Here is a 12689-nt window from a genome sequence, read left to right on the forward strand (position 1 = left end):
GAACAGGATATTTCCAATGTTAGTAACATTTGTTCAAGTTTTTACGAATTTTCACTCACGCGAACGAATTTAATAACATAAGAAAAGCACATCCTTTTTTAATGTTAGTGTTTCTGACAAAATAAAAGTTTGAGTTGTTTTGGAATCGTTTCAACTTAAAGTGTTACCAAAATTAAACTTGCCGAATTACATGTAAAGTTACTCCAGTGGTGAATTACCTTCCTGCGATTTGATACTTTACTTTTCTATAACTTACAAGTTCACTATTTAAAATGTTATGTCAAACATTTATACAAGTTTTCTTCGAAACAATCAAGTGTGGCAACTACATGCGAGAGAAGAAATTGAGAATGAGCTGAGCACTTACAGTTGCACTGTAATAATTGAGGATCAGTTTTGTGACTACTATTTTAATTTCTATATTCATATGTATGTATATTTAGCAAGCATGGGTATTTATGTATTCACATATCTACGTATTTATATGGCGGCCGCCGTGGTGTGATGGTAGCGTGCTCCGCCTACCACACCGAAGACCATGGGTTCACGCCCCGGGCAAAGCAACATCAAAATTTTAGAAACACGCTTTTTAAATTACAAGAAAAATTTTCTAAGCGGGTTCGCCCCTCGGCAGTGTTCGGCGAGCACCCCGAGTGTATTTCTGCCATGAGTCGGCATAAAATAAAGAGCACGACGCAAATTGGAAGAGAAGTTCGGCCTAAAATCTCTTCGGAGGTTATCGCGCTTACTTATTTATATGGCAACATAGGTACTTTCATACAAAGCTGCCGCAACAACTTTTTTGTTCATTTGACTACTAAAACGGTCATTTACGAATCAACATTTTGTGCGCAGTTGATTCAACATGTTGTTGCGATGGATAAAAATTGACAGAAATTTCGGTTGAATTGACCCGCATTTCGGTTGATATTACCAGTCTTTTTCTTTCAGTGTACTATTTTGCTCCCAACAGTTTTATACTTGTGTGATAATATGCCCTTTCAGAAGCCATTCATGCCTGAGGAGGTTTTGTAAAAGTCCTGAGAAACGTAATTAATCAGACTGCTTTAGGAGATTAATTTTCTGCAGCTGTCTCAGAAGTGTTACATGACAATCATAAGCTGCTTATTGAGAGCTGAACTTTTGGGGTTATCTGGAACCAAATTTAGTTCATGGCTTAGGTTCATGTAGGTTTTTCATTCTAGTCAATTGAATAAAACAAGTGTTGGGCTTAGTCGGTTTTACACTTTGCCTGATTTTTACGACGATATCGTATGTTCTGAAGCTTCCTTATACTACAATCCGAATTATGAAAGTTTGCGTTTTGTCCATTCTGTCCATATTATAAATAGCTAGGTCTGACTTTACTTCATCTGGGTCTCTTCATGGATCTCCTAAAATTATCTAATTGACGATAAAAGTTTTTTTTACCCGCAAATGTAGATGTATATACAATGTATGTAGCCCACAAATGTATATTATTATACATGTAAAAAAAAAAAAACACGGCTATGAACTCAGATAATGACATATGAATGATATCGGAATTCAAAGTGCATTTAACAATGTGTGATTGAATTTGACAGTTCTCTCTTATAGAAGCGGACTATTATAATTTCAAAAAGGAAAAAATCTGAATACTTTCAAATTTTTTTTCAAAAACACCATCTTTTGCTATAAGAACACACCAAGAACAATAGGATACGTGTACACTTATAATATTTCGAAACTTACATGCCCATGTTATTGTTGTTGTAGCGATAAAGACACTCTCCGAAGGTTTTAGGGAGTGTTATCGATGTTTATGATTATTTCCCGAACATAGATCCAGTACGTTCCGGGAACATGCATCAATAAGGTACAAGCACCTTCTAGGCAATCCCACTTCTAGTTGCATGAGGAACATAGTGTTGTCGGAACCTAGCCAGCTTAATATTTGTATGATACTTTCATATTTGTAACAGGATTTCCCTTGGGTAGGTTAGGTTGATAATTGGGTTACGGAGGCTGTAAGGTTATAAAGCTTTTTAGTGCACTTGAATCCACTTAAAATTCCGTTTAGATCATTGAAGGTAGGAGTATGAAAAAGAGCACAAGGTATAAAGATTGCGGTGCATGTTATAACAGCGCGGACAGCAAAGCAGTCCGTTTTTTTCAAAACGCAGGCTTGCGACAAAGACGGAAGCGATGAGAAGGAAGTTATGGCGTTGTATCAACAAATTCATCTCGCCTTTCCGAAAATAGTTCTAAGGAAACTGATTTTATCAGCAGTAATGTGAAAATCATAAATTTTAAGCAATTTAATGCAAAAAATTAGCTTAAAGTCCCCATTACTGATATTTAGCATAGACTTGACTTGGCTTGAGAACTGTCACTTACAGTTCTGTTAAATGAACAATGCATGTTACTGATTACTCAAAACTTAGCAACACTTAACTTGACTTAGAAGTCTGTTGAATTTTGATTTTCTTTGTAAGTTCTAAATGACTTTTACATTTTGAGATGCGATTTGTTTGTTTCCATTTCATTTTAATATTTTGTCATACAAATTGACATTTATTGATTATGATGCCAGATTGTGTGCGCTAAGTGGAGTATAATCAAGGCTAAGTTGCCAAGTTTACGCCAAATCAAGTCAAGTCTATGCTAAGTATCAGTAATGGGGCCTTAAATGTGTTATGCGCAGATATGTTTTATTTTTAACAAATTAGACTTTTAATATTTCGAATTTTTGAATGAATAAAAAATTGTTTAGAAAAAAATGTAAAGGACATTGTAAAAAGTTGCATAAAGAGAGTTGCCGTGTGTTAATAGAATGAACCACACTAAAAGAGAAATTGCTGATAATGAGCAACAAAAATATGTGTTTGTAAACTCGGTCTAAAAACGGATAAAACAGACAGAGGATAGCTTTTTTCAACCATACTGCAGTTTTGTTTTGTTTGTAATTAAAAAACACGGTATATCAGATCTATGTTTAAAAACGATTTGAGGAGCCTACAGTTGGGTATATTATTTTGAGTATCGGCAGGATTCATAACTTTGCTTTAGTTCCCCTTTATCATCCCATGTACTTCAGTGTTCAAATTTACCAATGACATTAGTATTATTACAATGATTATCAAAACAGATTATTTTCCATGGAAAAACTTATCACAAAGATTCTCCTGCTTTTTTGCTAATTATTTCGAGGCACGTGTAGCGCCGACCAGTTGATGACAAAAAAAAAAAGACAAGAAACCAAACAAAACTTTTCTTTCTTATAGTTATATGATAAATCTGTATTAAGTCCAACATTATAATCAATATTACTATTCATGTTATTAGCTTGGCAAATTTAGAAGCTAAACAAAACTTTGCCAATGTAACGAGGTTATTTCTTATCAAAGAAAAGTGCATGAGCTTAACTTTTTGTTAAAATTACGTACATACTTGCGTATGAAACATACTTTTTGTATTACACAAAAATTCTATAAAGGTTATTAGACTGGTTTTCAAGCAATAAATATCGGGCTTCGAAGTCTCGTAAATGAGTCCGAATTGCGTCATAAAGAATTCTGCGCAGTACAATAACTAAAATTGAGGAGTAGCGTGCAAAAAATAAACCTTTTGTGAAAACAACGTTTTGAGATTATCGTGTTTTTACATTCGAGTGATATAGCAACTTTGTTATTGTATTATTTGAAATATTTTCTAAACATACAGTATATCTTAATATATAAAAATCACGTGTCACTAATCTTTGGCCGCGATGGACTCCTAATTTACTGAACCGATTTTGAATTTGTTTTGCACCTCGTGTGTAGTTTGATATAACTTGAAACATAGGATAGGTTATATCTCAGTTTATGGTCGTAATATTATTTTATTACAAATTTTTTTATTTGTTTATACGTTAAAATAAAATGTTACGTATACGCGCCGGCACTCACATTTTCAGGGGTGCGGATATACTTTCGTGTAATTGGTTGGTGTTTAATTAAACAACGTGCTTATAAAAAATATTATAGCGAATGATATCAAGTATAGCACATCACCAGGGTGGGTGGGGGTTTCTGAGGGGGCCCACGATTTAGAGGTACTATGACATTTTTTTAATTCAGGAGAGTCTTTAGTTGTTCCATGTGCAATTTTTAAGCCGAATTTCAAAAGCAACCAAAATCTGCATTTTGTTTTAATATTATAGTGAAGTGTGAAAAATAAAAATATATATATATAAAAAGAAAGGCTAAAATGTAAGTTAGTTGGTCGCCGGTGTTTGAACAGATGCGTCGGTCGATTTTGCTCAAACTTTTACACAAGTTGAGTAAACCTCATGCTGTGGTTACTACATAGGTTTGGTTGCGATCGGCGTACAGGTTCTCGAGATATAGGACGAAACGTGGACCCGAGTACCCGTAGAATGTGTTTATAGAATATGGATATCGAATGAAAGCTGTTGATGAGTGCTTTAGTACAGAGTAATATATTATCCAGAGACAGACTGGGACTGGGATTAGGACTAGGACTGGTATTGAGACTCGGAGTGGGACTGGAATAAAATACATATCACCCTCTGGGACAGGTAATAAGGGATGCAGAAGAATGAGAAGGAATTGAGAGAAGATAAAAGATAGAAGGAGATTGAGAAAGAGATAGAATGAGACGAAGATGGAGATAGATGAAGCGAAAAAGACGGCAGGAGGAGTGAATAAAAGGATTATGAAAAATTGAAGAGGGGGGGGGGGGGCAGGGTCAGACGGATAAAGCTTATTAAAATGTATGCAGATAGGCCAAATTTAGTGCAGGACAACGTCTGCAGGGTCATCTAGTTTCATACATAATCTTTTCAATTTATAATTTGACAAAACCCATTTTTCACAAAAAGGCAAAATTAGGATTGATGTTACGTTTTTGCATATAACCAACATAGAAGCAACAGTGGTATATTAATGTAATTTTTGTAAGCCCTACTTCTTCACATAAATTTTTTTTCTTTAAGAACAAACCAAAAAACTGGCATAGAGCTTCACATTTTGGGACGTCACTGAGTCAGTTTCAGAGATTTAAACAATATATTTAGGGTGGGTATAAAATCTTCTTCCTATTGATCTCTTGGTCCCTTTTTGCACGCAACTCCTCAATTTATTATTTCTCCAAGCATGTGTCGGATCATTGGGGATAAAGCATCGTTAGAGACTGTGGTCTCTTGCGGTTTTTCTCTGTATTGCGAATTGAAAAGCAAGAGTGTACAGGTCTTTATGCCAGGAATTGCCCGGTGAATCCAGTACTCAAGGAACAGCACCCAAAGTTTGCGGAAGAGGAACGCATACTCCCCAGGGAAACGTGAGCTACTCTAGCTCAACTTCGATCTGGATATTGTAACAGGTTAAACCCTTACCTATCCACAATCAACCCCGACATACAAAATGAATGTTCCGCTTGCAATGTGTCCCCACATGACACCAACCATCTCTGAAACTGCAAGTTTCCTTGGACTCCCGTTAGAGGATATTGATGACAGTTTGTGACGCACCCATTGGATGGGGCGAAGCACTGCTACAACAACAACAACAACAGTGTACGGGTCTCTAAGTAAATATAAATATTTGCATTGGAAAGTCGCCAAAATGGTACAAGATGAATTTAGAAGTAATAAATAATAGAGTACTATTAATATTTGTAAGCGTAATATTTTTCCAAAACAAGGAAAAAATTGTTTTCAGGATAAAAAATGTAATGGAAGAAAGGGACATAAAAAAAAGAAGAGATCTAAGGCCGAGCTTCTCTCCAAATTTGCGTCTTACTTCTCCTGATTTTCCTTACAAATTGGCCGGATGGGATCTACATGTTTATGCCGACTCCGAACGGCATCTGCAATGCAGATGAGTTTTCACAGACATATTTTCATGGCAGAAATACACCCGGAGCGCTTTCCAAACACTCCCGCTTAGAAAAATTTTCTTCAAATTGAAAAACCTAATTTATAAAATTTTGATGTTGCTTTGCCCGGGGTGTGAACCCAGGGCATACGGTGTGATAGGCGGAGCACGCTACCATCACACCACGGTGGCCGCCGAAGAAAGGGACATAAAAATGAAACAATATTCGTGTTTTTTTTCTACATGCACTTATATAAATCTACATTTGCAAGTAAAAAGCGCTTATCATCACATATGTAGATAATGTTTAGGAGACCGTTGTAGCGGCAATTATTGAAGACCGGCGGCAGTGGTTAAATAACTCGCTGCAAAACGGGTTGTGCTTATAAGCGGAGACACGCACCTCCTTTGGTCATAGTATGTAACCTATAATTTAATTGGTTGTGAAAATAGTGGACATACGCACTTTATGGTCAGGGATGTGAAGAACAGTGTAGAGATAAAATGTAGAGACAGACTTTAGTTGCAACTGCGCATAATGCATACTGAAATTTAGCAGTACTTATTTCTTGCGTAATACTGTTTTCACACAGACGGCTTATTTAATAGTAAAGGCAGTTTTCTACATTAAGACGCTTATTGACCTCAATCTTCCCTACAAAATTCGAATCTATAATTATTTCATTAGTAGCTAATCGAATGCCTAATGAAGTCAAAAGCACAATGCAACTCTGTTGGCAGCCTTCCGCTTCTTAGTTTTTGGTGTGTTCAGTGCTTAAAAATTTTGTTTGTCAACGTAAAGTGGGTGCCGCATCGAACAGCTGATTATAACCTTTTTTATTTGATTTGATACATCAACTTCCGGCGCAGTACGATTGTGACATTTGTCCATCGAATTTACAAGTACATGGAATTTTTTTTGTTTGTAGGTATGTCACCATGCTGCCACCTTGTATCGTTCCGCCATGATTGTCTGTCATATAGCATTGTCATTTAATTCGCTTGACATTTCATCCTTCATACTAATCGAGCAGTTACTTCTGTGTGAAAGCAAAAATTTACGATTTCATTAGAAGGTGAAATGAGATCATTAAGTTTCTGTGTGAAAACAGTATAAGGGTTTCTATAAAGCTATGCATTTAGAAATCGATCTAAAGTTTAAGTGCATATGTATATACATGTAAAAAATAACATATCATATATCAGAAAGAAACTTAGTAAAAAAAAATGAAAACCACAAGAAGTATCCAAAAAGGTTAAAACTGTTGATATTAGAAAAACACGAAGCACCAAAAATCTATGAACGTTTAATGATAGAAAATATTAACTGATTTAGGCCCGGTTTTTCAGTACAAGTTCAACGCAGTTTGTGAGTTAAACTACGCTGAAACTTATTCTGCAGTTTTTCAGTCCAATTTAACTGAAGTCTAAGCTGAGCTTAAGCGGCCGATCTGACAGTGTTAAACTCTAGTTAAACTATCAATTATTTGCGTTTGTTGGAAACGACGTCGAATATACCCAACACGCATTTGGGCTTAAGTGCCACTACATCTCATGTTGATAAGAAGGCAACAGTTGTTTCGAAACAGGACTCAACTTTACGTTCTGAGCAAAACTTGAAATTTTTTATAAAGCAAAAAATGCCATTACTTAAGTTAAAAATATATAGATCCTAACTTATATTTACGTGTGGTTCTCCCACTGGACTCAAATGTAAGATTGCAATGCTACAGTATTTTCAATAAATTAAAATATGTATAACCTATTTTTAATTAATAGCGCTTCTTTACTGCTATCAGCCAGGTGTTTATAGCTTTGTTCGCGTATTTTTCCAACAGAAACTTACAAAACAGCCAAAATCCACTCAACTATCAACTGTTTCCTCTCATAGAGAAAAATATGTAAAAACTACGCGAACAGAAATCCATCAAAAACTATCACAATTTGCGAACAGCTGATGAATTATTTGGCGGTACAAAAAATTATAAAAAGTTGAAAAAATGGAAAGGTCAAACAATTAAGAAGTTAAGTGTTCCCCAGGCACCAATTCTTCCATATGTTCGCCCTAATTATTTTCATTAACATTCAACTTTTCCATGCTTTATTTTCCGGCTGCAATACTTGATTAAATTTCGCAATTTGCGTAAATTACAACCAGTAGTTTTTTGATCAGCTGTATTTCCGCTTGTAAATTTCTGTTGGCAGAAATCTTACCAACAGAAAATTGCAGCTCCCAGCAAAATGAAATGTCACTTTACTCTCTCTTTTTCTTCATTTTTTGCTGGAGAGCCGTGTATGCGAACAGAAAAACCTGCAAAATTACCAAAATCAACAGAAAACTGGAATACCGAACGAAGCTTATTCTCACAAAAAACAGCTGTTGGCTTTGGTGGTACCACCTCGGGGAAGATTTTTTTCTATGCACCTCAACTCGATATCCATAGTAGGATATAAACTGGAGAAATGTATTGGATATATGTACATATGAAAGCTGTGCATTTCGCAAAATCTCTCAAAGGTCGGAAAATAATTTGAGAATAACTTTGGAGTTCAGCTCGAGAACTATATATTTTACAAAATTTTTCAAAGGTTGGATAGTGATAGGAGAATGAAGTTGGATGACAACTTGATAACTATCTGGTTTAAGAATAAGTACAGCGTGATGTTGGATATCAGCTCTGGAACTAGATATATATTTCTCTAAGGCTGGAGAATTTTTTGTCCATGTTTGTTGGGTAAACAAAATCCAACCGCTTCCGTATCTACAAATTACCTATATTAAAAAAAAACAGTGTTGCCGTACAAAAAGCGTACCCCAAACGCGGCCTTAAACTGTGACTGAAAAACTGCTCAGAGTTTAAATTTGACTAGAGTTTAAGCAAACTTAGTTTAAGCTTAGCCTAACCAACTACTGAAAAACCTGGCCTTAGAATGGCATGTTAAAGTTACAAAGGAATGAATCAAAAATCATATCCTGTTCCAGTTTTGCATTAAACCGGCCGATATCATTGTATAAATTATAAGTTTATTGATATAAAAAGACTTTACCAATTTTACTTTACAAAAATAAGTCAAACTGTAGGAATTGAAAAATGTGCGCATCTCGCTTATTTTCAATGTGCTCGGCGACAATAATTGAATTGAGCCGGACTTACTTCACACATATTCTAAAGGCCGCGGCACAATGAAGATTTTCATATAGATGCGTTTAACACAAGCTTTTCCATTCCAGTAACATCGCTACAATCAACCAAGATGTTGCCTTTATTAATATGAAGGAACTTCAGACTTGGCAATTGTAGTTTATATAGCCTTGCCCATTCATTTGTTATATTGCAGTTTTTAATTGCGAAAAATGTTAATAGTGTGCCAGCACCCTTATACTGTTTTCACACAGAAACTTAATGATCTCATTTCACCTTCTAATGAAATCGTAAATTTTTTGCTTTCACACAGAAGTAACTGCTCGATTAGTATGAAGGATGAAATGTCAAGCGAATAAAATGACAATGCTATATGACAGACAATCATGGCGGAACGATACAAGGTGGCAGCATGGTGACATACCTACAAACAAAAAAATTCCATGTACTTGTGAATTCGATGGAAAAATGTCAAAATCGTACTGCGCCGGTAGTTGATGTATCAAATCAAATAAAAAAGTTTATGATCAGCTGTTCGATGCGGCCACCTTGTATCGTTCCGCCATGCAGACAATGACATTTACTTTGACAAATGACATTTTTAAGCACTGAACACACCAAAAACTAAGAAGCGGAACGCGGCCAACAGAGTTGCATTGTGCTTTTGACTTCATTAGGCATTCGATTAGCTACTAATGAAATAATTATAGATTCGAATTTTGTAGGGAAGATTGAGCTCAATAAGCGTCTTAATGTAGAAAACTGCCATTATTATTCAATAAGCCGTCTGTGTGAAAATACTATTAGCAAAGCAAATGTCAAATTCTTCTTCTTGTGATTTGCTTGCAACCAACTTTGAGAGTTGGCTACTTTTCCATGTCTTCTATATGAAAATTTGCTTATGTATCGGGGCTTTAACTCTCTATCGTTCCGTCGATAGCGAGACAGCAATGAGTAAACACTGCGCACGGCTGTCGCACAAATGTAAGGATTCCCTATGGGAAATATTATGATGAAGAAAAGCAACTGTTAAGACGACCATTCCGTAATTAACTCATGGTCTAAACATGTTAAGGGTGGACTTTTACCTTTTTAGATGTGTTATAGATAATAAATATAGGTTTTTTTTTTAATTAATTTAACAAAAGTTTCAGCAGTTTCATTCGGAACTCACTTTGTTTTTGAGCAAAAAAAAAAAAAAAATACAGCTTTTGCTCTGCAAAAATACAAAAGAATCTTTAACGTAACTTAGCAAAATAGTCAAATAATTAACTGGAAAGAATCTTTGTGTTTTTTTTGCAGCTACATATTCTTAAATATGCTGCACTTTTCTGATTGTGGCACCCGTATTAGTTTGGGAGATATGATGTTTTAAGTGACTGATGGCCACTATTTTTGCGCTATTTCGCCTGTCAAGCCGCTTTGATAATCTAAGTTTTATGCGCATTTACTTAAAATAATATCGGTTACCATTCGAAAAGACTACAACTTGATAAATTAAGGACTTGGCAATGTTTCAATATACATATCTAATATATAAAATTCTTCTGTCACGGTTTTAGAGGCTGAACTCCTCCGAAACGCCTGAACCGATTCTCATGAAATTTTGTGAGCATATTGGGTGGGTCTGAGAATCGGCCAACGTCTACCTTTTTTCGCTACGTGTCTAAGGGTCTTGAGATCAAAACGTGGACCCGGGTACCCCTAGAATGTGTTTACACAATATGGATATCAAATGAAAGCTGTTGATAAGTGCTATAGTACAAGATAATTTTCGTACCCCTGGGTGACTAGGGTCTCGAGATATAGGCCAAAACGTGGACCCGGATACCCCTAGAACGTGTTTATACAATATGGATGTCAAATGAAAGCGGTTGATGAGCGCTATAGTACAGGATAATTTTCATAAAACTGGGAGGCTAGGGTCTCGAGATATAGCCCAAAACGTGGACCCGGGTACCCCTAGAATGTGCTTATACAATATGCATATCAAATGAAAGCTGTTGATGATTGCTATAGTACAGGATAATTTTCATACAACTGGGAGGCTAGGGTCTCGAAATATAGCCCAAAACGTGGACCCGGATACACCGAGAATTTGTTTTATATTATTGGAATCACTTGAAGTTGTTGATGTATGCTTTAGTACAGAGTAAGTTTTACACCGCTGGGTGACTACGGTCTCGATATATAGGCCAAAACATGGACCTGAATACACCTAGAATGTGTTTTTATATTATGGCTATCAAATTGAAGTTGTTGATGTGTGCTATAATACAGAGTAAGTTTTACACCGCTGAGTGGCTAAAGTTCATTGTGATATTCGATTTGTCGCTTCAACCTGGCAAAACTAATAAATATGCATGCGAAGCCGAAATAAAGACAAGAATTAATAATACCCATATACCTATTTGTATACGTCCTATTCGATTTGCCTGAAATTTCGTATATAAATTTGCCTATATTAGTATTTGCGATGCTTTTTTCCGGGAAGTATACCAGAAAGGGACTGTGACTGGGATTAGGACTAGGACTGGGACTGAGACTGAGACTCGGAGTGGCAATAAGAGAAAACAGAGAAGGAGACTAAGAAAGAGATAGAATGTGACGAAGATGGAGATGAAGCGAAAAAGACGGAGGGAGGAGTGAATAAAAAGATTAGGAAAAAGTGTAAAGGGGTAGGGCAGAGTTAGACGGAAAAAGCTTATTAAAATGTATGCAGATAGGCCAAATTTAGGTCAGAACAACGTCTTCCGGGTCTGCTAGTATTTGAATAAAAAATCAAATTTTCCAAAAAGTTTGATAAAACTGTGTATGTACATTGTCACTTTAACTTAAATTTTCTGCTGGCATGCTCATTAAGCTGGGTTGATTTGCATAGACGAAAGTTAACCCATATCGCTCCATCGATTTTTCAATAGCTTTTGGGCTCAGGAAAAAAAGTCCACTAAGCATACCCAAAAAATAATTTTCGAGCCTGCAAAGTTTGAGCTTTTTGACTTTTTTTCTTTGATTTTTAAAGTTTTTTTCATGACCTACTTAAACAATTTTCATTTGATTTTAAAATTTTCATGTATACCCTGTCTGACTCAAAATTGTCCGCTGAAAACTTTGGCGATAACAGTTTTTTGACAAACAAAAATTTTTTTTTGGGTTTTGAGGAGTGTTTTGGTGAAAAAATTTATTTGTTTGCCATTTTTTTTAAGGGTTTCTTCAGAAACGTGCAAAAGTGTTGCCGATGAAAATGAATTTGTCTCATAGTTCCTATCCCGCTTAAAATTATGCGATAAAAACGTTGGCATTAACAATTTCAAAACAATTTTTTTTTGGTTTTTGGGACTTGTTTTGGTCGAAATCGATTTTTTTAATTTTCAAGGCTCCAAATCATTTTTTATGTATAAATTTCCGTTAGACCCACCAATAAGTATACCAAAATGATCAAGGGACGAGCTAAGTTGATTTAGCCATGTCCTTCTGTCCGTCCGTCCGTCCGTCCGTCTGTCCGTTTGTTTGAACGCAAACTAGTCCCTCAATTTTTGAGATATCTTGATGAAATTTGGTAAGCAGGCATATTTTGATGGGGAACGATTGACGATTTTTCAGGCAACCATCTATGCCCAATACGTAAGCTTGTGGTAAAATTTGATGTTGGTAGCTGTTAAAATGAGGCAGAAATGGCAAAACC

General features: G+C 35.7%; 1 protein-coding gene across 1 annotated transcript in view; it reads left to right on the plus strand.

Annotated features, from left to right (window-relative positions):
* LOC137253159 (uncharacterized) overlaps nucleotides 1-12689 on the plus strand; it is a 317974-nt gene that overhangs the window by 237161 nt on the left and 68124 nt on the right. The window lies entirely within an intron of this gene.

This window comes from Eurosta solidaginis, chromosome 5 (genome assembly GCF_040869045.1).
Source record: "Eurosta solidaginis isolate ZX-2024a chromosome 5, ASM4086904v1, whole genome shotgun sequence".
NCBI classification, from domain to species: Eukaryota; Metazoa; Arthropoda; class Insecta; order Diptera; family Tephritidae; genus Eurosta; species Eurosta solidaginis.